The following is a 27,679-nucleotide window of genomic DNA, read 5'->3' on the forward strand; positions in this document are numbered from 1 at the left end:
GAATCTCACTAACCACTGAACCGATATGGTTCTCCTTTACATTTTAGCTTCTCATAGGACCTGGTAAGGTTTATAACTATTTTGGGGGAGAGTACCACAACCGCTCTAGGAGAAATCACCCCTAGAAAATAATAAACCCCTCTCATTATTTTTTTGAAATTTTTCTTCAAAAACTGTAATTGAAAGAGGGGGTTTGACTCCCCCCAAACCCAAGGGTCCCTGGATGCCTCTAGGGGCGAAGCCGCTGCTAGTATAGTGTTCCATACTATAAAGTAGTAAGGTTTTTGTCTGAAGCTAAAGATTATAGAAATTTCGGGTCTGAATTGGTTTTACTTATCAGGAAAGCTTTATAAATATCTTGGGATGGTTTTATGCTATTTTTCTGACATTCCCCACCCACCCTAGAGGTTAGGGGCGAAGCAACTAATAGATTATACAGTAAAAGCATAAGATTATTAGTCCGATATGGTACATAATAGAGGCATGGGAAAAATGATTAGTCCGAATGCGTCGGAAACGACGCAAAAAAAAAACTTCTTTGGTATGCCACAAATCAAAAAATCTAAAAATACAAATGTCTTACAATCCCTTAAGGAAGCTGTGTTTAAAATTTCAAGTGATTCTGACGACAGGGGGGAGGTTCGGCACTAATGGGTTAAGGCAAAAAAATTTTCTTTAGTGTTACTTTTTTCACCTTATATATGAAAAAAGCTGTTTCTCACAATTTATGATAAAAAAAGGTATAGGAACACAATAATTGGCATAAAATCTTTCATCCTAAATGTAAAAATCAGATACAGACTCCTTTTTAGCACAAATATAGTTCAAAAAGTAACCAAGACATTTTTGCAAAGTATGAAAATCTAAAGAAAATAGTTCTTTTTGATTTTGATATACATATCAGATAAATGTATATAAAATTAGTGATCAAAAACTATAAAACAAGTTATAACTTTTTTCAACACTATCATTGTTTAAAATGCACTTTTAGGTTTACTCATTACCAAAGTTGCACATAAAAACTCTTTTTATTAAGTTATGGAACAAAATAAATTCAAATCAACAATTAGGCGTTTTTTTATTATGCAGTAGGCCATTTTGTAGTTGGTTTTTTGGCATTTATTTTGTTTAATTACTACATATAAAGAGTTTTTATGCACTACTTTGGTAATTCTTAAACCTAAAAGTGCAATTTAATCAATGACAGTGTTGAAAAAACTTATAACATGTTTTATAGTTTTTGATCACTAATTTTATATACATTTATCTGATATGTATATCAAAATCAAAAAGAACTATTTTCTTTAGATTTTCATACTTTGCAAAAATGTCTTGGTTACTTTTTGCACTATATTGACTCTAAAAAGGATTCTATATCTGATTTTTACATTTAGGGTGATAAATTTTATGCCAATTATTGTGTTTACATCAAGAAAAAACATATTTTTTGTTCCTATACCTTTTTTTTATCATAAAATGTGAGAAACTGCTTTTTTCATATATATGGTGAAAAAAGTAACACTAAAGAAATTTTTTTGGCCTTAATTATGTTCTAAACTTATAGATAAACACATTTCATAAAAAGATTTTTTTCTAAATCTGTCATTTAAGGCATGAAATAAATTTTGCAAATTAACATTGCAGATTTTTGCAAATAACTTGCAAATATGATTTCTGCGGATTTTCTACTTTACATAGGCGTTTTCTATGTATATTCCTCTTTCCAAAAATACCTCACTTGTCAAGATTGGATAGAAAAATCTTTGTTGTCGAGATTCCATAACTGTGATAGGAAAGTAACAGGGTCTGTGTCTGTCTGTCTATATGTATGTGTTTACTTAACCGATATGGTTATTTTTTACAATGTAGTTTCTCATTGGTTTATAACTATTTTGGGGGAGGGTAATACTACCATTCAAGTTAAAATTGTCCCTAAATTTTTTTTTTACTTAAGAAAGCAAATTAAAAAGGAGGGTCAACTCTGACTAAAGTAACAACATTTGCCCTAATGTTTCAATGTTGTAATACTTAGTATTGTAGTCCCAACTGTTGTTATGTCATTGAGTGTATGTGTCTCATAAAAGGATAAAGTAACATAATGTGGTATTCGGCAACCGTGAGCCATGTCTATGGCACCCCTGATCTGGGGTTCGGTGGAGGGTCAATGGCCCTCCCCCGAGTCCTGGGGAAGGGGTCTAGTGACCCCCTCCCTACGCTTAGAATTAATGATTTGAATCTGTCATGTTTATTATGGTTAACTGTATTCTTAATTCTCCCCCACCCTTTCCAGGGATGGGGGAATCATTATTGCCCAAACTGACCATTGTATATGTATTATTTATGCTTTTATGTTATGATTATTTATTCCTATCCATGTAATTATTGTTTGTTGTATATAACTGCAGTATCTCTTAACCCTTCAATAAAGTGACAACTGAAAGTAGATGTTGATCATTATCTAGTGAAAGCTAGAGAAGCGTAGCTTCTCTATAGTAAGGTGTCCACGTCTGTCACACTGCCGTAATCTAATTGAACTCCGGTGTCTGCCATTGATCCTCGGCGGATACCACAACTTTGGTGACAGCTGTGTGAGATTACGGCGAACCACAAGTGTAGAGCAGACGCGCATCTGAGGCTAAGGTACTCCCAGCAGTGAATCTGGCAAAACTGACGCAAGCAACCTGAATTACCCACCCTGGACAGCAAAGTTTAACTCTGCATCCGGCAGTTGTGGAAGCAAAACAGCGAAATCTGACGAATAACCGCGAGCAGCGCTGATATCTAACGGAGAATTGAGCGCCAAAAGGGCTGAAACAGGCCTGCGGACCGGCTGAAACAAGCCAAATACGTGTAGACGGCTGAAAATAGGCCAACTTTACTGCAAGAAATAGCAGGATCCGAACCAGTGGCGCTAGCAGGACGGGACATTCCCTGCCGCCGATAGGCTGAAACATGCCACATAGCTGCAAGCTGCGAGCTAACATACGGGTGTAGTGCACCAGAACAGAGAAAAACTACGTCAACCCCGAGTATCCTGAGAAGCTACAACGCAGCCACCCATCTAGAAGACAGATATTATATCACATTTGCAGGGATTACCACCCTAATGCGATGACCAAACAATAGATTTATGAGCAAAGCTTGGCAAACAAATTGTTGTGTTGTGATAAATCTAAGAATAGAACAGGCTTGGATTACTGTTTATTGTGATAACAGCTAAAAATAGAACAGAGTTGGTCAACAAATCTGTTATGCAATTGTGATAAGGACAGCAATAAAAGTTAGATGTAATATAATCAAAACAATCTCAAGCCCACAGCACAATAACAAATACACCCCTTATTCCAAGGGAAGGGGAGGGGGCCCCTCTCCATTTGAAGACAAATACAATCAGGGTTATATAACAGATAAGCCTAAGATTAAGAAGCAGAGGCCCCATTACACCAGCACACAGTTACCCCCTCCCTCACAGTGGGAACGGACGGAGTTACCCCCGTCCCCTCACGCGCTTCCCCCTTCCTACCCACACTAGGCTAAGTCCGTCTGTAGTGTGGAGCTAGCGATCGGATATACAGAGCGCCATTCACGGGTAGCGCAACAAAGTGCGGAAAACATCATAAATCCAACGGACGAAGCGGACCAATGAGGGAGCGAGCTGAGGGGTGAGAGCGCGTTTTCCCCGTGTGCGCGGATTTGACGGCGCGAACGCGCGTTACAAGGACAGAAGATTCCACGCACACACACACACACCCACACACACACACACTTTCACACCAGAGCAGAGCTACTCCATAGCATCTAACAGGGGTATTTTTAGCAAATAAAGAATTGCAAGTTTCTTTCCTCCTAGCTCTAGTGTGATAAGGGAAAACCCAATCAGTTCCTGACAGCAGTTCAGACCCTCAACATCTACCTACCTCAACACCTAACTATTGATAAGTACAGCTAAGTTATACCTTTGCAACTAAAACTCCCAACCTAGTGATACAAACAGTGTTGGCTGTTAGGCTAGGAAGCCTCAAGTGACAACCCATTCATTGTAGTCCTGTATAACTTTGTGCCCGCCGTTTCACCGTTGACCTAATGGACCAGCATCAAGTCCCAGGAGGTGACCAAGCCCCAGGATGGCTCCAGGATGACCCTCAGCCGGCCCCAGCCGAGTACCGCAAGCTGATGCTGAGCAATCTGCCAGAGTATAGAGGGCCGCCCAAGCAGTCCTGGTCGGCACATATCCGCCGACTGGAGATGTCATGGGCGGCTTACCGCGTGCCACCTCATGATTCCCTCAACCGCCGCAACGCCCTACTACTGTCATTGGTAGGGCAAGCGGCGGAAATGGCGTCCCATCTGTTTGGCGAGGCAGGCCAAGCCTTGACCTACGAGCAGGTCAAGACCGAGTGTGAATTGTTATTTCGCCCTGCTTTTGAGTCCCAAACGCTTAAACAAGCGTTTAGGGACTACAAGCAACACTCGACAGAACCTATACAGGCGTACATATCAACAAAGTGCGCCTTGTATAGGGACGCCTACAATCATGAGGATCTTGAATTGTTGGTGGACGAATTAAACCGTGGAATTCGTAACGCCAATGTAAAACGCCTCATGATGAACCATGAAATTGCGAGTGTACCTGAGTACACTCGCAAGGCCATGTTCACCGTGACCATGGTTACTAAGCAGCTGAAGGAAGGTGTGTGCTTAGTGGACTCGACCGACGGGCTGACTGGATCTGCCTGCATCCAGTTGCCCCAATATGACGAGTCGGAGCCAATGGAGATTGGCTCCTTGGCTCCGGGTCTCCACCAGATGGGGAAGGTCGCTCCAGATGACAAGGTTCCAGGCCGCTGCTACCGCTGCCAGGGGAGAGGCCACCGAGCTCGAGACTGTCCAACGCCTGTGGAAGTTAGCCTAGAGGAGAGGCGCACCCAGCCACGCCGTGACCGTTCTGCCAAGTGTGAGCGTTGCCACTATGACGGCCACACGGCGGCCGAGTGTAGAGCTGACTGGGCCCAGGTAGCCAGCCGCAGGCGCACCGCCGACAAAGGTGCCCCTCCAGGGAAGCCCAGCAGAGTGGCCCATATGGAAGGGAGCGCGCCCCCAGCACCACCACCGCAAGCAGCCGCCTCCAGAGCTGCGGACCGAGCCGATGGGATGCCGCAGTTCGGGACTGTCCCCGCTAGGATCAACGTACTGGGCGGCGCGGCTGAACCCAACCGGGTTGGCCTAGGCTTCAGTCTTAACCATCTGGGGCCAGAGCTGATACAGCCCAACAACATAGCCGAGCCAGAGGTGCTGAGACCCCAGCCTTTCAGCCTCAACATGATGGAACCTGCCCGACTGAGCCTACCCAGCAAGAGTGGAGGGGCGCTGCCCAGCGTCCCTGAGACGGTGTATGGGGAGGCCCTGGCAGCCGCTGAACGAGAGAGGCAGGAGGTGCTAGCCAGCACCTCTGCATCGATGTATGGGACGCCACCCGGCGTCGCCACCTGGGATGATGGGGGGGTGCTATCCAGCGCCTCCCACCGTGTGCCTGGGGCGACAACCGTCGCCGCCACCGAGATACCTGGATCCTGGAACGAGCCAGCCTCCAACCTGATGTCTGGGGCGACAACCGTCGCCGCCACCGAGAGACCTGAGTCCTGGAACGAGCCAGCGGTCCCAGAGGAAGGGGTGACACCCGTCACCCCCAGCCAGCCAGCGCCACCAGCCTGCAGGGAGAGCCCAGCTACAAGCCAGCCAGCGCCACCAGCCTGCAGGGAGAGTCCAGCTACATGCCATCCAGAGCTCTCTACCAGCCAAGGGAACCCAGCGGCTCACCATCAGGATAAGTTGAATTTGTTAAATGTATTGAATCCAAAACCTTGTAAACACCCAGCCTTGCCTGTGCCCCCTGCACTTGAGGCTGGGGAGATTGAAAATTGGGAAAATAAGGGCTTGCCTGTGCCACATGCACCTGAGTTCCTAGGGCAGGGGAGGGCATTGAGTAAGGGCGAGCCTGTGCCACATGCACTTCAGCCCCATGCCACTGGGCATGCCTTGGACCAGGGAAGGGAGCATTTAGGGCTAGGGGAGCCGACACCCAGGCAAGTGCCAGTCGCTTGCCAGTCTGTCATTGGGGAGGGTATCGGGGTGCCTCGGCCGCATACAGATAACGCTCAATGGAAATTTGTGTCTAGCCAGGAGCAGCCCAGCCGTGTCCAGCCCCAAGAAGCAGCCGTGACCAGAGCCGGAGATCCCCAGCCGCGTGCACGAGGAAGATGGTTACCTGGAAGCCTCTCCCATTGGTGGATGGTCCTGTGGGGCCTCCTGCTGGCAGCCGTGTGGCCTACAACCAGCTACGTCCTGGTGGGGTGGGACTGTGCCAACCCCACCCATGTCACGTCTTACAACAAAGAAAAGATGTGTGACACGGAGCCCCTACACCAGGAGGTGCCCCTGGGCCACGACATCCACGTCCTGCAGCAAGTCAAGGTGAGGGAAACCACTGGGTTCAGCTGTCAGCTCACCGTGTCCCAGTGGACATTCAGGTGTGGGGTATGGGGTCACCTCAAGGTGACCTCGGTCCCCACCCTCATGAGGCCAACCAAGATAGACCCAGAAGCGTGCCGAGACCTGGCCAGGAACCGAGTATACACGTTGCCAGGCAAGACCCAGCCACTGACGTTCCAGCTGAACCACCCCCTGTTCTTCACCGTTGATGTAGTGGGCGCCCTCGTCAACAGCCCCGAGGGGGTGGGTTGCGAGGGGGAGGACGTCCACTTTGAGGGCCAGCTCTACCGCAATGAATTAGTGCTCCAGGAGCGGCGGCTGCTGGTCAAGGAGGAGACCTATGTGGTGGAGGATGGACGGGTGGAATCCCAGTCTGACCACCTGACCCTCGATTGTCCCCATTCAGAGCTGTCCTGTATCACTGGGGAAGCAACCTACGTGTGGGACCACCTGGGAAGAGATTGCCCCTTGAGGCTGATCCGCAGCCTCCAGCCCAGCCTGGTGAGGGATGCATATCTGGTTGACCATCAGGCCCAGTTTTTCATCAACATGACCAGCCCCACCTCAATTGTGAACTGCGACTTCGAGGCCCATGCCACCAACCATCCAGCGCTGTTTGTGGCAGCTGACCCAGCCGCGGCTGCGCTGCCCCGAGTGTCGGCCAGGGATGTTGACGTTCCCCTCCAAGCACAGATCCATGCAGGTTATATTGGATTCACCCTGGAAACCCGCATGAGGAGCACTGCAGCAGAAGAAGTAGCGGCCAACTGCTGGAAGCTCCAGCAACTAGATCCGGCCCATCCGGTGCGTGTCCAGGGGAGCACGTTCTCGGTACTGAGGGGAGACATCCTGCTGCAGCTGACCTGCCAAAGGCACAAGTATGTTGTCCGCGAACACAAGGAGTGTTGGGACAAAGTGCCAGTGGAGCCCACAGGTTTTGTAGACGCCGTGACGCGGGTATACAGTGAGCACGCCACCAAGATTCCCTGTTCCTCCACCTACCCCCTGACTGTGCACGCAGAGGAAGGCTGGATAGAGTTAACCCCTGCTCCCAAGAAAAGGCCACCCCCGCTGGATACGCCTAAGCAGTTGTTGACAGACCCCTTAGATGACTTCAGTTCAGGTGGTTTGTATTCACAGGCTGAGTTGAACGACTGGCAACAACTGCTGGCGTTCCCAGCATACAAGAGTGCCATGCTGACCGGCCTATCCTATGGCTCCTGCGTTCAGCAAGGCAGCTGTTCGGCCACAGGAGACCATGGGATAGTGTCCTACAACATTGACCGACTGGCGGAGGAAGGAGAGGCAGCCCTGGATGTCTGGGCAGGATTTAGACAAGCCATCCACGAGTGGGGAGATGGCGCCGCCATCTTGTGCTTGCTGCTGCTGGTCCTCAAACTGCTGGGGGACCTCACCATCATTTCTCTGGCAGCAGCACAAGGAGGAGTCCGGGCAGCCCTGAATGCGATATCACAAGTGTTTCTGTACCACCCAGCCTTGTATAAGAAGGCGATGGCTAGAGCCAGGCTCAACCATGCCAAGTCCCGGGACTTTTCAGTGGACTGGGATGCCATTCCCATCGGCAGGGAAGCAGCCGAGGAAATGGTGTCTATGAAATCAACGGACAGCGGGCATGACCGCCCAGGTAGACCAGGACCGCCTTCTGGCAGGCCCCGCGGCCCCTCAGGAGGACAGGCCGCTGCTCAGACACTCAACCTGGCAGCCAGTGCCCCAGCCGCTGCCAACAACAACCCGCAGGTCCCACTGCTGACCGTCCCAGCAACAAATGTGCCACCACCAAACCTGATACCTGCCGGCGCTGACCAACGTATCCAACCCAAGGCAGCCTCTGCCTTCTATCCCACATTGGGAGCCCATCAACCCTAAGAAGATACTCACCACTAGGATTCCATTGAATCATTATCGTTTGTATATATTTTTAGCCCTAAGGAGCGGGCCGAAGGCCTCAACCACTGTCGGAAGTCTGGTAGGGAAACCATCTCCCAGCCTTCCGAGGGGAGAGTTGTGGTATTCGGCAACCGTGAGCCATGTCTATGGCACCCCTGATCTGGGGTTCGGTGGAGGGTCAATGGCCCTCCCCCGAGTCCTGGGGAAGGGGTCTAGTGACCCCCTCCCTACGCTTAGAATTAATGATTTGAATCTGTCATGTTTATTATGGTTAACTGTATTCTTAATTCTCCCCCACCCTTTCCAGGGATGGGGGAATCATTATTGCCCAAACTGACCATTGTATATGTATTATTTATGCTTTTATGTTATGATTATTTATTCCTATCCATGTAATTATTGTTTGTTGTATATAACTGCAGTATCTCTTAACCCTTCAATAAAGTGACAACTGAAAGTAGATGTTGATCATTATCTAGTGAAAGCTAGAGAAGCGTAGCTTCTCTATAGTAAGGTGTCCACGTCTGTCACACTGCCGTAATCTAATTGAACTCCGGTGTCTGCCATTGATCCTCGGCGGATACCACAATAACACAAAATCTGTTGAAATTTCCAAAACAGAATCCTTTTCAATGGAAATATATAATAATATTTTACTTATTTTGTAAAGCTAAAGTAAAAGGAACAAAATAAGTATTTTTTACAATTGAAAATTGCATTATTCATAGTATTTCAGTAAAAAAATAACTAAAATTGATTTATTGAGAGAAAGTACTATGGAAAGAACACGTTGATTCAACCAATCAAGCCTTTATATGTTTTCCCTTGGAAAGGAGAAAACCAGGTAGACCAAAAACAACCTAGCGGAGTGAACATAGGAGTCCCAAACGTCGGAGTGGACAAACGTAGGAGTCCCAAACGTCAGAGTGGACAAACGTAGGAGTGGACATTGCTTAAGTAAAACCTAGGAGTGTCCGCTATTTTAATAATATGACAATTTTTTTTTTTTATACCCCTGTCTACAAAATAATGACTATGGCTGCAGCGCTCGGCCCCCTGGCCTATAACCTAACCTAACCTAACTAAGAAAAATAACAGGACCTAGAGGGGGGGGGGGTGTGGGTTGGTTGAATACAAAAAATTCAAAATTGAAAAAAAAATTGGGACTCCTGTGTTTGTTCACTCCGACGTTTGTCCCAAAAATCTTGTGTTTGTCCACTCTGACCTTTGTCCCACTCCTGCGTTTGTCCCACTCCGACGTTTGGGACTCCTGCGTTTGTCCACTCCGATATTTTTCCACTCCTACGTTTGGCTTGGAACTGCCTGAGATTGTGGCAAATACCCAAGATGATTAGAGAACCATTGTGCATGGCCTATGTTTTACAAACAGGAAATAATAAGATGATGATGACCTTCCAAATTAAATCTAGATTTTCTTCCTGATAACTTAATAATTCTGCGATATTTGTTTACATTTATAAAAACATCTAGATTAGAACATTTACATTATTTTGAATTCTAAAGTTTCTCTATAAAAAATGCAGGGATATAGAGATGAGACAAAGGATCTAAAATTTATTCTATTGATAGTTGAGAACCAGCTCAACTTTTCTATCTTGGCATATTTGATCAGCTTTCTGTGGTTAAACAATCAATTAAGCACTAAATATTTCATATTTATTGAAATATTTCCGTTTTCAAGGCCATTGAGCTAGACCTCTAAAATTGAATGTCCGTGCCCCATCCCTATATCCCTGAATAAATGGAAACTTTGCTAAAATAATCTTCAAGTACAGAGTAATTTTTCAATGTTAAAGACATCACTTTAAAATGCTTAAATTGAAAAATTTGAGAAAAGCTGTCAAGATATAATCTGTAAAATGCAGTTTTATGAAACATATGATGCTTCTTTTATGCGAAGTATATTAATTTATCATGAAATAATTTTTAAAAATATGTATTTTTGCACCTTTTTTATTATTTTTTTTAGAGGCTGTAAAACGTTCTATCCTTTTGAAAAAAGATAGATGGAAACTTATATTGACTCAGTGACGTCCAAGCTTTTACTTTGAGGGGGGTAAAATGAGGGATTGCAAAGGTTTGAGGGTAGTAATCTAATCTATTTGAAAAATATGAGGAGGGTAAAAGAAGGTGTTTCAAAGTGTGAGGGAGTTAAACACCCCTTTAACCCCACTCTTGGAAGTCTATGCCTATAAGTAAGGGAAACGTATAGATCTTTATACTCTGGCAAATTTTTGTTGGACAGTTAGATAAGATGGATAGTAGCCCTTTTTCTTCAATTAGCACCCTCTCATTATGAAGGCACACTCCCATTTTCTTGTGTGTCCAAAATGCATCATCTTAATCATCACTGCATGCATTTCATGGTTAGGTACACAAATATATTGCTGTGCATTGGATTAGTATTTTGATGCAATAAATGTAAACAATACAACTAATATTTTTTACATCTTTAGACTTTGAACCACAGCAAAAGCTCCGACAAAATTTTGTGAAGTAGAAATGTTTTTGAGGATGCCTATTTAAGACAATAAATGAGAGGATAAAATCTAAAATATCTTTTATTTTGGGGGAATGGATATTAAAGATGTTTTTGGATTGGCGATTGATGGGTTTAAATGCAACTCATAGCATCAGAGATGAAACAAAACAAGACTTGAAACAGTACATCAACTCGGCCACAGTAAAAGTGTCTTACTATGACGTCAGAAAAAATTAACAATTAACCAATGAGAAGCCAGTATTCACAATGGTAAAATATATAGCGGCCTCTCATTGGTTAGTTGTTAATTTTTTCTGACGTCATAGTCAGACACTTTTACTGTTTTCCATCAACTCCACTAGAACATAGAAATCCAATCAAGTATCTGATTGTTTTAGTTTGTTTGAAGAAGATGTATAGTGTGGAAATTCATCCCACCTGAATTTAGTTCAATACTTAATTGTTTTTTTACTTTATTGTATTTTAGGGGAAAGGGGGTCTCCTGAAAACCCTATTCCAGGGGAGGGGGACTTATTTAACCCCCCCACCCTGAAAGATAGATATATATAAAATAAACATTTTCTGGATACATCAAAATGTTAATTCTATTGCCATTTAATGGCATCAGCAGAACGCTCCAGGTGCCAGGTACTTCTAGTGCCAGGTATGCAAGTCAAAGGCCTTTCTGAGGTCAAAAAGTGGCTTTTTATCAATGTTACTTTGCATTTGAAGTAAATAAAGGCAAAAAGAATATAATTTAGTATTTTTGGCACATTTAAAAACTTACCTGGATTTTAATGACTTTTGTAACCGCCAGGATGGATGGATCAAAATCATTTTTTTTTCACAAAAAGTGTTTACTTTGTATGTGCTCCGTTATATTATTATCTCGGCAATAGGATGGAAAAAGAGAAAATGATTATTAATCTCCTAATCTCATTTGTTCAATATACACACACTCAACACACACACACACACACACACACACACACACACACATATATACCACACTAACACCACTTCATTGTAGTTAACAAATTATAACATGGACAATAATGTCCATAAGCAAGTTATTTCCATATAACTTTGCTGTATTGTATTCATATTTAATGTTTTAGAACAATTTATAAATTTTTATAAAAAAATCTTTAGTAAAAGTAGTTAAAAACTTTATTGCTTCAATAGGAACGTTGACAAGAAATTGAATAGAAGTGGAGAAAATCATGTTTCATCCAAAACGTTGCAGATGAATGAACGGACGGATATTTCAAATTAAATAGTAGCATTGCTACTAAAAATACCTAACTTAGTGTATCTGAATCTAATTCAAGTTAAATAATTTAATTATTTATTTGATAAATAGTTACATGAACTTCTGCTTGTTTGTAAAAACATTTGTTAATATTTACACTCTCATTTTCTCTGTGTAGTTTCAGGGGTCCAGGGATAAGTCAATGGGATAAGTCAGTTGCTGATGAATGAAGTGTTAATTTCACCCCTAGCCTCTAGGGGAGGGCGAGAGAGGTAAGGAAAATAGCCTAAAAGATATTTATGAGGCTCCCCTGGAAATGATAACCTATTTGGAACAGAATTTTCCTAGATCTTTAGCTTCAGACAAAAAAAGAATTACTACTTTTTATTATAGGATATTGCGATGTTGCTTAAACCTATTTGCTTACTCATATGTTTAAGACACCCTTAAATGGTTGTTTATTGAAAGGGTTGGTTGTCTGTAATGGTTTGGGTGATTAGGTGAAATATGCCAATAGGAATAATAAGGATACCTAACTTTAAGTTGTAATCAACAATTCACCAATATTATTATTACCGAGTAAATTCTAAATACTAAGGCAAAGCTTTCAGGAAAATCTAGGTTTCAAATAAATTGAACGATTTCAACTGCTTAATTAAGAATACCCTTCAAAAACTATTTTTTTTCTGGTTGCTCTTGTAAAATACTTATTGTGATATTTATACATCACCTTCCTCAAACTCTTACTGCCCCTATCATCCAGAAGTGGAAAAGCAATATATATAGAATTTTAAACCCATTGTCCTATCTGAGCAGCCGTGATGTAGTGTAGATATAAAAAGAGAATGTATTCTATTAACTTAGGATGCTAAGAAAGATAAAGTATATTTATATTTTTCTATGCATATATTTTGGTACTGCATAGCAACTCTGCGATTTATCCTTTCTTCAATTTTGATATATTTTCATTACTTACATCCCAAATGATGATAATCAAAATTCGGTGATCAAAATTATTGTACCAAGCAATGAAGATTTTAAACTAACCAAAAATTCTATATAAACGAATGAGAGAACGTGTCTCTAAAACTTTGGGTACTAGTATAATTAAAATCCAAATAACGGATAATCCTTTCCTCCCTGAATACTCGAATTTTTGATTAATAAGAAAATTTTACCCTGTACCTTTCCAGGATTTAGACACTCCTTTTTAGGAACCAACCAATCAACATTCGAGATAAAAGTACCCAAAGTTTTTTGGCCAACGAATAAGATATAGTGTTTATAATTATACAGTCCTATGTCTCCTCCCTCCCAATTCAGATATCTTTACTTTGGAACTTAATATTCTGGTTCAATGCATAAATTTATCATTTTAAACACATTTTACTTGTTCTAATCGAAAAATATAATAGAATCTAAAATGTGTGCTGAGAATAGTAAATTCTGAATTTTCTTGCTCATCTTAGAATAAGAGTAAAAAAATATAGGAGGAAGGGGTTAGATAACTCCCAATCCAGAGGACCCTGAGCCTACTTTCAATTGGGTCTTAGAAAATCAACCAATAGTGTCCTGTAAGAATTTTGCTAGCAGACGACAAAGGTCCCCAGAATTGGGATCCAGGTAGTTGTCTGGTTAAAAGTCTATATTAATTTATTATTTTAGTTGTCTTACCAAACTATTTAAAGTCAACCTTTTATACGTTTTAGTAGTGTTGTCCAGGGATAAGGGATAGGAAACCTGGCCATTAATTAGGTCCTGGCCTAGATTTGAAAGGGATATTGCAACTTTTACCAATTCCTAATTAAATGAAGTCACTGGCGGACACTCCAAAGTAGCTATAGCTCTAAACCAATAAGGATTGTATCAACCAATAATTAATTGGCGGACGCCGATATAAAAACGCGGCATATGAAATTGAAGAATAAATTTACATTGTCTGCTTCTAAATGAAAATAAGAAATAAGAAAAAAGGGTGTTCGATCACATCAGCTTAATTATCAAATCTGCCCAGAGTTTAACATTAAAAATACCATATATAAAAATAAAAAATAGAGGGATTACTATTTGAAAAGTAGGTAGCTACGAATTATTCATTTGGTAGTTTATAAATGAAATGTTGTATTTTAAATTTTAAAATTTTATATGGAATTGATTGAAACACCTCAACGTGCTAAAAAGTACAAAAAACATAATTCTATTAACATGGAACAAGAAGAATTGATAGAATGTTACCCAAGTGCTTATTTACAAAATTTATTTATTTATTTTGAATTTTAATAAGTAATGATAAAATAATATTTTTAGATAAAGTTTTTACTCTTTAATAAACACATCCTAAAATCTGTCTGAGGCAAACCAATTATAGCTTTCAGAAAAATTCAAATTACTAGAGTAAAAGATAAAAAATTTTAGGAGACAAAAAAACACCATAGCGTGATTTTAACAAAAGCCATTAATATATTCGTTTATAAAAAGTAGATGTAGGTCTTGGGGTGGTTTTAAGCTTTAATTCTGCTCTTCAAACCATACACCTTTGAATATAGAGCCTCTAGATTCTAAGGGCGAATCCGCTAGTGTATAATAAGTCATGGAGGGAGGGGACATTGGGCTGTTTATTACATAAGTCCCCAAAGTCTTTTAATCACTTTTTCTATCCTAACGTTTAAACCACTTATTGTAATCTACAAGAAGATGGCTTACAAACCGTTTAATATCCGCTGGATTAGAACCGGTTCTAAGTCATACTGAAAATTATGCATCGTATGGTATTATATACAATTTTTGACGAACAATAAAATAAATATCGTAATATTAATACCAGTTTTGTCAGAACGGGCCTTCGGCCCCTTGTGGTTAACAAAACTACAATAATTAATCCTATTATTTTTACTTTAACTACCCGCGGAAATGTGTCTATAATACGATGCGATAAATCTATAATACAAAGTAGAACGATGTCTGTCCGTCTGTCCGTCTGTCCGTCTGTCTGTCCGTCCGTCCCTTAAGATCTCGGTAACCACTGAACCGATCGGATTCTACTCTTCAGGGTATCTACCTATTGGTCCTGTGGTGGTTTTAAGCTATTTTATTGGGGGGTGGGACACCCCCAAAAACAAAAAAAAATCCCCCCCATTTTTTTTTTTTTTTTTTTTTTTTTTGTAAGAAATATCCTTGGTCCTTTGTAGAAGATTCCTTTGTGGAATATTTCCTTTGTGGAATATTTCCTTTGTGGAAGATTTCCTTGGTCCTTCTTATTATTTTTTTTTTACAAATTTCACCTTACACTTTTTTTACCATCTCTTGGGGCAAAGCCCCTAGAGGCTAGGGGCGAAGCCGCTAGTAACTCATATAGCACACAAGGAAAAATAGGAATAATTTTATATTCCATTACCTTTTCCCTATTATCTTATAAAATAATTGGTTCAAAAGAGTAGTCATTGCTAATTTGACCATCCCAATCAAAATTTAATCAAAGCCAACGAATGAGAGAATGTTTAGTTTATAAAACTTTAGGTACAGATATAATTTACATTCCAATGTCCACTCCCTCCCTCCCGTGATACTTGTATTAATATCTTTAGTGACTTGGCTAATTAGAATTTATCATAATCTGTCTAATTACTCAATTATAGATTATTATTACTAGAGTGTGTAAAAGCTCCTTCTTTGAAACCGATTATTATCCGCTGGATAAGAACCGGTTCTGAGCAATACTGAAAAATCATGTATTGCAGACAATTTTCCATGAGTAAACAAAAAAAATCATTAGAAGTACACCTGTTTTATTGGCCGGGTTCTTCGTCCCCTCTGGAACAAAAAAAATAGAATTTATAACTTTGCATTATGCTATCCACGATAAAGATGTCTTTAATACAATGCAATAAATAATTATTCTACATTTCTACATTTAATAATCATTTAAACGGATACATGGAATGTCAAAATCACATGGAGATGGGACTAAAAAAATCCTATCCTCAGACATTCTAGGTAAACAATTTTCTATAATCTCACTTAACAATTTATTATCATCAATTAGTATTAACCAATTATGGTGATCATTAAAAATAGCTGGAATTATACTTTTTTTAAAGATTCGAACAGCACAAAAAAAGATTTTAATATATCTAAAGTTCTTATTCAATATTTATGTTAATCATTAATTAAATGGGGGAGGTGGAAGGTCAAATAGGAGGAAATTCATCAATGAGTGGTTGAAGGAGGAATGTGGAGGGGGGGGGGGGGGTATGGGATTTTTATCAAGCAAGGGCTTTGAACCAGTGCAGTGCAGTGGATTTAGTTTTTTGTTGTTGTAGGGGAGTTACCAAATTACCCCCTACTCTAAGTGATCCTTGCAATAGAGGGGAAATGAGCCTAGCTAAAGAATAGAAATGAAATAACACAGTATATGCGAATAAATGTATTAAACAAGAATAGTTTTCATAAAAGCTAATGCCTTTTTGAAGTAAAAAGATTATTGTTTTTTTTCGTGTAAAGACATACAAACTTTAAATATATATGTATATATACATATATATATTATATTGCCCTCTAAAAACATATTAGAATAAAAGAACCATTCTTTTAGCCCTACCATAGCCAAAGTTATATTTCTGATAACGTAATTATAAAAATTTAATTACTAAAGTGGATGTCATCATCCTTGTTTGAATGATAAAATGTGATAAATGTTGACCATTTCTTTTCTAAATTTGACACTTCCATAAACACAAAATAAACTTAGTGCCAACCAAAATTAACTCAAACTTTGCTTATCAAAATATTGAAAATATTTCAATTTTAAACTTGAGTCAATAGTCCATTTAGCTTATGTCGTTTTTTTTGGCACGTTAGAATTATCCTACAAAATTCAAGCTTGGCATAAATGGCTCTTTTTTTCCCACTTCTCCTCTCATCTCCCTCTTGTATATGACGTCACATGGCTAATTTTTGAGACACTTTGTCTAGCTACAGTTGTTTTATTCTTGATTATTCTTAGGACAATTGGACACCATGAAATAAGCAAAGCATCTCTGTAATCAAGTCTATAAACGCTATTCAACTATTTAACGACATGTTCAAATAATGCAAGCCTAAATATTTGAAGCGAATTCTGAGTTGCACCTTGAGAAAAGAAACTGCAAAGAAATGCAGAAAATTTATGGCACAACTTTTTTATCCCACCAACTTTTTTTCATGGTGTTCAAAAATAAGAAACAAAAAAATTTTTTTTTTGTGGATTTACAAAATTATTAGTGTAAAAAACTAGTGGCTTCGCTCTTTAGAGAGGACAGATGATAACCTAAAACACATTGCAAGACCTTAACTTAGAAATGAAATGACCTAAAACAATTGCAACGACTGTGTGAAGCTTCACCCAAAAACAAGAAATTAATCGTTTCAGTGGTTAGGGAGACAGACGACAAACAAAAATAACCTAAATACTTTCTTAAGACCAACGACGACTTTTTCAAATCGACGGTTTTTTATGCTGATAAAATTAACATCAGTAAAATTTTAGAAACAGATTTTTACCATGGGGTTGTGCGAAGCAACCCGAAGTTTGACTCACATCTTAATTAATCAAAATGCCCCATACATAAATATACTGGAAATGTACCAAAAAGATCCAGGTGGAGGAGGGGGGGGGGGGGTTATAATAAAAAAGAGATTTTTCAACCATACTGAAGAAACACCATGAAGTTTTTATCAGCTGCGAGTAAGAAATCATGATCTTAGTGAATATAAATGTTTTGGGTAAAAAATCTACCAATTTTTTTTTTTTTATAAAATTTGTGATTATTGTTTGATGTACTTTAGATTAATGGATTTTTGTTTCTGATTGACCAACTAGGTTAAAAGATCTACTAAAAATATTGTTTACTTAAAATGCCAGTTATATTAATCAAAAGTTTTGTTTAAGTCTAAAATACACAAATTAAACCATTATCAGAAAGAATACCCAATAACAATCTATTATCATAACATAAAGACTGTAGGACTGTCTTTTATTTCTTTTTACAAAAAAAATGTATGTTTTTGGAGTGATAATTCTCAGAACAGGAAGATACAAGTAACTAGTTCCCTAGAAAAATTGGGATAGATGTCACTGATTTTAGCCTACCTATTCTATTGACATCATAGTAGAGAAAAAGAGAAAGGGAAGGGGAAAAGAAACCTCCTCGAAAAGAGATGGGGAATAGGGTATTCCTGACGATTATAAAATAGGTAGGCCAATAGCAATAAATTCTATCCTCATTTTGCTAGTGCACAATAGACAGCTACATGTCATAATTTTTAAAAACATGATTGTACTTGTGGTTCAGCTTTAATCAGGGAGGGATGGGAATATTGACTTTAAATTAAACTGGTGCCCATACTTTTAGAAAAAACGTTCCCTCAATCGTTAACTTTGGACACTTTTATTAAACCTTGATTGGTGTTTGCAAACTAATACTTTAAATCTAAAAATGTGGTAATTTTGTTTATTATAATTGAGGATGTAGATCAATTTATCGTCTGATGTCCTTTTCCATAGAACTCCTAGTTTTTATTGATATAGTTATCTTATTATCTATCTATCTACATATACACAAAGCTTCTCTACGTACATAAATAATTAATTTTACTTAATGTATAGATAAACATAAATTACACCAAAAAAAAACAAGGATAAATCTGCCTGAGAAATTAACTGGCACAGCCATAAAAATGTGTGTCCACGATGTTTTGATGTTTGATTAAAAAATGAACTTAGTATTAGTGTCTAACTTTTTATCTTTGTGACGTAACAAAAATCCATCTCTTTTTTAGGGGTTTCCTTTCCCACCTCTCCTCTCATCCTTCGATTTTTGTTACGTCACAAAGATAAAAAGTTAGACACTATTACTAGGTTCTTAAAAAATTAATAAAGTTGGAGGAACTAAAGGGGGTGGGGGATTGACAACGCACCTAAAACTGTACCCAAGCAAAATATCTATTTAATACATCCTTGGAGGTCCTAAGCCTTAAAAATAATAAGACTAACCATTAGACCTAATAACCGATGGATATACTGAAGAGTAGCTTCGCTACGCTTTACACATTTTCTGATCATTTATTTATTTACATATTTATGTTCTATATAATTTGATTGTGATAATGACTTTTTAAGAAAAAAAACCACATCTATTTCTTTTCTTTTAGTATTAGACACTGTATATATACTTATAGAAAGGTAACAAGATATCTATGAGTCTGTCTGTCTGTGTGTACAAAAGGACCTCGCTAAACACTTGATCGATAAGGTTCTCTTTTTCTCATAGGTCCTTGGAAGGTTTATAACCATTTTAGGAGGGGCTATTTGTTTTTGAAGGGTTGATCAACTCTCGAAACATAAAACAAGTTTAAAAGGAACCCGGTATTAGTGTCGGACTGATTATGACGTAACAAAAAAAATTAGCCAATGAGAGGCTACTATGAATTTTACCATTGGTCAATAATGTCCTCTCATTGGCTAATTTTTTTTATTACGTCATAATCAGTCCGACACTAATACCGGGTTCGTTTAAAAGGAAAAAGTATTGGTTTGCTGCTAGTGAAATCTTTAGGGACAGACAGACAGCATGATGTACATGAGTTTCATCATCCTTTCTTTGTTTTAGAGTATAAAATGTATAAAGGTTGATGAATTTGTAAGCATTTCTCTGTAAATTATAAGTAGGCTACTTATCCTATATACTCTGGGAGGAAGAACAGGTATCTAAACTGATCCCAAAGGTTTTTTTTTATTAAAACGTTTGTTGGCTGATGGCTAAAGACTAAAGAGCCTTATTTGGGTTCCAGGACAAACGCAGGAGTCCAAAACGTCGGAGTGGACAAACGCAGGAGTGTTAAAATATTAATTTTATAAAGTATTTCTATACAGATTAGGTTAGGTTATGATATAAATGAACAAATAAGCCCCCCGCAGGGGTTAGGCATTTAAAAAAGATGGGCTAAACTACGTAAGGTTTGGTTAAGTGTCCACTCCGACGTTTGGGACTCCTGCGTTTGTCGTAGGACCCTTATTTGTTGGTACAATTTCAATCTAAAGAAGGATCAATTATGTTTACCATAATTGGGGGTGTTTCCAGGGATCTAAAGGGATAAGACAATGGCCGGATAATATATACATACATCCCCAATGATGAAACACAATACAATAAGTTGTTGATATTTTTGGACATAATCTCAATGAACCATCCGATCAAAATGAAGAATAAAGTCCCCTTAGGTGCTAGAAAGGGAGGGGGGGGGGGAGGGGGTTGTATTCTACTAATATCAAAAGTGATTTCACCAAATTGTCTAAAGAATATTAATGAGTAAAAAGTTAATGATAATGGAACCCCATCTAACTTTTAACCTTTAGCATACAAAATAAAAACTTTTTTTTTTATACCTAACACAACTAAAAATAAAAAGTTTATCCTAAAATATAATTATATTATTTTTTGTCTAAAGCTTAAGATCCCAAAATTACAGATTTAGTTCTCCTTTTAAAGGAGGCTCTAAAAAATTCACATAGGTCTCAGGATGGTTTTAGGCTATTATTCTGTCCACTTCTTACCCTAGATGCTAGGTGGCACAGCTGCTAGAAAAATATAAAATTGGAAGGATATCTGTAGATCTTTGTACCAAAAGATCTCACTTACTGCTGGACTGATAAGGTGAAACTTATTAAATCCCAGATAGGTTTTTCCAGTTCAGCTTCGGTGCCTATAATACGATGCGATAAATAACTATAAAATGATTTCCCCCTCCAAAGATAAATAGCCACTTAAAAAATTACCCCGTTCTATTTTTCTTTTTAGGAAAAAGATGAGAGGGGTTGGATGATCTCATTTTCAAAAAGATTTTGCACTTTTATGATTCATGTGAATATTAAAAAAACTCTTTGATTGCATTGCCTTTGCTTGGGTTTTAAAAATCAGAGATCTAAAGGGATAAGACAATTATCGATAAACAGCTCCAATGATTTTACATAATTTTATCCTTTCTGAAGATTGCAATTAGTTAATGAAACGTTTGTACATGCACTACTAAGTTTTGAACTAGTTGTTCAGCCAAAGAATAAGAAAACGTTATTATAAAATTATGGGGACTAGTGAAATAAGCAACCCAATGTCCCCTCCCTAATTGAAAATATATCCCAATTGATTTATAAAAATTTTATTTTTGAGATTAAGACCGATTTTTTAATGAATGCATCCTTTTAAAAAACAAACTTTTTAATTTATGTAAATTTGCTTTTATGTAGTAATTGTTTACTAAAAGTTTCTAAAAAGTTGCATTTTAATTTTTTATCTTAGACCTCTGCATAATGAAAACTGTGTAAACTTTAAACCAGGGCTCGACAGTTGCCTCTGCAGAATCTACTTGTTCCTTAGTTTTCAAAATCTTTAGCCTAATCTATTCTGAGCTACTATAGAATAAATAAAAATAGAAGGCAAAACTTTTAGTTTTCATAAGTTTAGGTTTCTTATTCCTGGATGTTTTATTTAATTTAAATACTTTTTAATGAAAGTTGTCAAACATGTATAACATATTTTAGGTATAGTCCCTTTCGTGGCAACGCACCTTAAGGGTCGATTCTTCGTATTTTCACAGTAGGTTTTCTCCTATTTCTAGCCCCTGCGGGGCCAATTGCCCAACCCTGTGGGGCAATCACCTAACCAAATATAACCTAACCTATTCTAAAATAACCTATAAAAAGCCATTTTAAAAATACGACGAATCGCCACGAAAGGGACTATTTCACATAGTTTATATTATGCTCTTTTTCAAATATTTATATCAGCTTTTTTTACCATTTAGAAATTCTTTTTCTAAGAAATAGGACTATTTACAGCTGACTCAATATACGAGCGGAAGTAAAAAATTAAGCCCTTTCACACCAATTATCTGTGCATATTTCAAAAATTAATATGGCTGGAATTTTTTTCTCTCACTATATTCCTATTGGCTGTTTTAGAGAGTGTGTCTCTAGACTAGGTTATCTCTATAATGTTGATATAAAGATAACTCTAAAGTTTAATAGGATAAAAGTGTACTCACCACAGCCAATAATGTAACACAACCGTCGCATTTTATTCTCATCGATTTTTTTTATCTGAAAAAAATGTACATTTTTTTTTTCAATAAATTTTACATTTAAAAATCTAAAAGTAAAGAAACTATTTGATCCATAAGTAGCGAAGCAATAAAAACATTTTGAAAACAAAAATCTATGATAAGAATTTAGTCGAAATGCAATTATGGAAAAAAGGGTATTATTAAAATAAATTCTATGAAGGGAAAGAGGAATTATGCAATTTCAACTTTATTTTGTTTTTGCAAGCACATTAAATTTAGAGTATCTGCGCTCTCCAAAGCATTCTGAAATAATGAATATGTTGCCTCAGATTTTTATGTATTCTGAAAAAGTAATACTTTCAGCTGGCTGAAATAACGATACCCTCAATCTAAACCATTTACCCCATCCCCTCCCCTGACCATGGAAGAAAGAATCGATCAATTTAGCAACCTAAATTTACGACAAAAATGTCCATGTCACAATATCCACGTATTCTATATCCATTTGTACAATATTTATTAAACGTTGTAAAAAAGAAACATATGTTCTAGATATAAGCTCAATTTGTAATAAAAATAAAATTGGATAATTTTTTTCCTATATTGATTTGTCAACTTCCTTCCCTTCTCCTCTCAAGGTGGGGAGTGGTCGGGGGTTCATAACCCATGCCTTATAAAGTACACATTTTGTCCCCGTTTTCCTACCTTTATTGCATTAAAAAAATATTTGAATCAAATGCCTTTTAAACTTTTTTTCTGAATTTTTTCTCGATAAAGAATTACAGACAGACATCCGGCTACTTTCATTTACCTCTAGCGATTGAGCCCCTAGAGGTTGATGTGTGTATGGGAAGTCGACATTCCCCCCATTTTCAATATTTTGTTTAGAAAAAAAATTTTTTTTTGGTGGGTTGGATATTTTTTTTCTAGGGGTGATTTCTCTTGGGAGGTTGGTGGCACCCTCCCCAAAATTATTTGTAAACCTTCCAAGGAATTATGAAAAGCTACATTGTTAAGGAGAACCATATCGGTTCTACGATTATCGAGATCCATCGCTACATAAAAAAACAAGGTTAAACCAAAGTCTGATTAAGCTATTGTTTTTTTTTACAAAAAAATCTTTATTTGTCAATGCTAAAACATGCATGAAAGCACAAAAGTAATTAGATCCATTATGGTTCCATATAAGAAATGCAATTTTTTTGGAGGGTGTAGGTCAGAGTTGAGGGATTAGGCAATTCAAATGGGATCCGCTTGTGGCTGGGGAGGTAATGGGTTTCATAAAAGACCATAAAGACAATAAAAAATAATCTATTGGAGGTAAATTATTAGCATCTAGCGGCTGTGTCCCAAAACATCTTGACAGTAATTTTGACTAAAACCATTCAAAAAAGTAAATTTGAAAATGAAATACATAGCATAAAACCAACGTGAAAAAAAAATTAACGGACAAAGAAAAAAAACCTTGTTAGTTAGTCGGGGAAAGCCATATCTATTTAAATTATTTCAATATTTTTAGAGTATTTCTTGGTGTTACCTTGTGGTAGTCGGACAGACAGACTGTCATTTCCTAGAGCACGCTATGCTCCGGGACTGCCGATAACACCCAGATGTTAATCCCCTCCTTATCACAATTCTAGCCAACCCATTCTCCATTGTTTGACCGTCAAAGAAAGCGGTCAAACTTATCACCTGCTGATATGGGGAGGGAGTTGCCCCTCCCCCCTGCATGTTCCAGTAACCTACCCTTTTCCGGGGGACGTCTACCTTACCCGCTACCGGAGCCTACCCATCTACTATTCACCTGGCTGAGGCTCCCCCATCTTCTCCACACCCATTTTCTACCTAACCCATTATTGTAATCTGTTTGTATATAAAGCCATTAACTTGTTGTGTATATTCAGTTCAAATAAAACATTCAAACTGTAACTACTTGTAGTTCTTTATTGATAGAATCCTTAAGGCTAGGGGCTCTTTTGACCGGACTCGCTCAGTAGGGTTGAACTGCTTCACCCCTACCACAACCTCTCTTATTTTTGGTTTAGGGTAAGCCAGAGCCCCGTAATCTAAAGGGATAACACAATGGCTGATAAATTGTAATACATCCCCAATGATAGTACATAAAATTACCCAATCTGTAGATTACAATTAGTTGTTGAAGCATTTAGACATCCAACTTAATGTACCAACCAATTAAAATTCAATAAAATCCCCAAAGTTGTAAAGCCATCGAAAAAGTTGTTTGGAATAATAATAAAAAATACTTCTTCTGTAGATTACAATTAGTAGTTGATAAGTTTGGAAACTCAACTAAATGAATCAACAAATTAAAATTCAATAAAAGTCCCAAATGTTGTTAGGCCAACGAATAAGAAAACGTTATTATAAAACTTTGGGGACTAGTGCAAATAAACAGCCAAATGTCTCCTCCCTTTAAGAGTTTTTTACCAGTAAAAAAAGTTGTTACTGCTGCTACCTTTTTGCCAGATTTTTTTGCACAGTGTTTCTGTTTACACAAATCAAAAAGTTTTACAGCTCTGCTCAAATGGTGTTCATTCAATTCAGCTAATTACGAATTCAAAAGTAGCAAAATATATGTACTTTAAGATCTCGTAAATTGCTGTACAGATTTCCTAAAAAGATTAGTATACCAGGATAAAAATGTCTAAACAATTACTTTTTTTATCCAAAAAAATTATTGGGTAAATACAAATTTTTCAGGAATTTATTATTTTGACTTAGATTGCCTAATTTAAAAAATCTAAATTAAAGCTAGTATTTGATGTAGTTATTGTTGCTAAATATAAATTCTAGACATAGAATTTTCTAAATAAAATATACTTAAGGTAATTTGCAATTCAATGTGATGTTTAGCTTTAAAACCCCTCATTTTACCCTCCTTAAAATCTTAAAAATACATTAGATTACCCCCTCTCTTAATTCTTTTGTAACCCCTCAATTTACCCCCTCAAAAAATCCTTGACGTTCATATAATAGGAGTTATTATCTTGTGCTTTAACATCAAGATATTGCTTATTGTTTTTTTTGCAGTATTGAGAGAAAATATGGCTTAACACGGCTAAGATGGATCCTGATTTATTAGGCTGATATTTAATACTATGCACACTCACACACACACACACACACTCACACAGACAAGTAGTATGAATAGACAATAAATAAGGGCATACAGATCTTAAGAGAACAGAGGTGGATCTTTAAAACTTTGTGGCGAACACAGTAATAGTGTCTGACTGATTATGACGTAACAAAAAAAATTAGCCAATGAGAGGCCGTTATAAATTTTACCATTGGTCAATAACGGCCTCTCATTGGCTAATTTTTTTTGTTACGTCATAATCAGTCAGACACTATTACTGTGTTCCTTTGTGGCTCACTGCCTCACTAAAATCAGTGCCAGTGAGCTAAAAAAGTTTTTTAAAGAATCCACCTTAGGTCGAAATTTAGGAAATAAAATTTTGTATTTTAAGGTCGGTCTGTCGGCTTTCCGCTGGTATTAAAAACAAAAATTATAAGGTTAAAACCAGGTTTGTAACACCGAAGGCTCAGGCTAACAAAACTGGTAATAATTATATGATTTTTATTTAAATATTCATAAAAATATTGGAAATACTTTTACGTAAACTTTTATAGTTATTTTTCTTTTTATAAAAAAATTTCAAAAAAAATTTTGTGTTGAAAATGCAACAGAAATAAATCATGAAATACAAAAAGTCAAAGTTTGCTTTTGCCCAAAGACATTTCAACCTTGTAAATAGGGATAGGACAATGGGCGATTTATTTTACTAGTTCCTAAAGTTTGTAAAAACGTTTTCTTATTCGTTGTCTCAACAACTTTGGGGACTTTGAGTGTTCAAACGTTTCAACCATTACTAGTAATCTACAGAAGGGTGGGGATTTAAACCAATTTATGGGTTATTGTCTTATCCCTTTTTAACCAGTGTTGCGGAGCCGGAGCCGGGAGCCACCATATTTTGCTGGAGCCGGAGCCGTAATTTTCGTTGAAAACGGCTCCGGCTCCGGAATAGATAAATAAAGAGATTTTTTGTAAATTATATTTTGGTAACTCTGTTTTGTCAAGTGCAAATGCCCCTATTATGCTTTTTTTATCTTGAGCCGGAACCGGAGCTGCACCAAAAATCAAACGGCTCCGCAACGCTGTTTTTAACTATGCATTTCCCACTGCATACAGGGATAAAACAATGGAGTATAATATATTCCTTCCTCATTTATTCATATAGATTTAAACTCTAAAAATTTAAGATTTTCAATACTTGACTGACAATGGGATCAATATTGCTATTGTTCTTTCCCTTGATGTATGGTTGTAAAATCTTGCATCTGACTTATGTCAATATCATAAAACCCAGGGAGGGAGGGGATATGGAGCTGTATATTAAACAAGTCCCCAAAGTCTTATAATAACGTCGACTTAACAACCTTGGGGACTTTTATTGAAATTTGACTTGTTGATTCATTTAGTTGAGTTTCCAAACTTTTCAACTACTAATTGTAGTCTAAAAAAAGGGGTAATTTTGTGTATCTTCATTTGGATGTACATTGATTTATCGTCTATTGTCTTATCTATCCCTTTAGATCCCTTTAAGAAGCATGTAGAAAAAATAAAACTGTATACAATGATTAAATGAAGCAAGTTGTAGGATATTTTGTATGTTAATTAATTAATTTTCTTTATTTTCAGGAGAGTTTTTTATTATTTAAAATAAGCCTTTAGCCAATTTACAGGATGATTTATTCAACCTTATGTGTTTTCAAAATAATGATATGAATATGTTTATTTTTAGTATGTAAAGGATGTGAACCCTGTAAAATATTATGCTTTTGTAATGTTAACTGACAAACTAAACTTGAATTATTATATCGACATGTAATGTGGTAAAACTATAAAAGTTTTTAGTATAAATAAAAAGTTATCGTAATGACTTATTACTAAACAATAAAGAAACATATTATTGATATTATAGCCATACACATTTTTTTGTGTCATAAGGAATCCTATTAAATTCCCTGTCAATATTTTGTAAAATTCGATTATGATAAAGTAACTAGACAAAGTGTCTTAACTCAATTAATCTTGAAGCTTTTCAAAGTGTCTCCAAAAATCAGCCATGCGACGTCATAAAAATGAAGGAGGTGAGAGGAGAAATGGGAAAGAAAAACTCAAAAAAGAGGATAAACCCTCATTTTTACGACGCTTTGTCCAGCTACTATTTTTAACCATGAATACTTTTTTTTAGTTTTATATTTTTGACAATATCCATTTTAGCAAGGGTTAACAGGGTACATCTGCTCGTTGTTGGGAAGGTGATAGGTTCGGTTCTCGGTCCAACACCGTATCATAACCAAAAACGTCAGGTGCGCAACATAAATAGTTAGAGTAGGGAAAATGC

At 37.7% G+C, this 27,679-nt stretch overlaps 1 long non-coding RNA gene across 1 annotated transcript in view; it reads right to left on the bottom strand.

Moving 5' to 3' along the window:
- LOC145305367 (uncharacterized) overlaps nt 1-22,281 on the bottom strand; it is a 52,112-nt gene extending 29,831 nt beyond the window's left edge. The window contains exon 1 of the long non-coding RNA XR_013874579.1: nt 22,230-22,281. This is a non-coding gene — a long non-coding RNA (uncharacterized LOC145305367). The remainder of the gene's footprint in view (nt 1-22,229) is intronic.
- Nucleotides 22,282-27,679: the final 5,398 nt, after the last annotated feature.

Source organism: Acartia tonsa, chromosome 14, assembly GCF_053477335.1.
Source record: "Acartia tonsa isolate MP-2025a chromosome 14, ASM5347733v1, whole genome shotgun sequence".
NCBI classification, from domain to species: Eukaryota; Metazoa; Arthropoda; class Copepoda; order Calanoida; family Acartiidae; genus Acartia; species Acartia tonsa.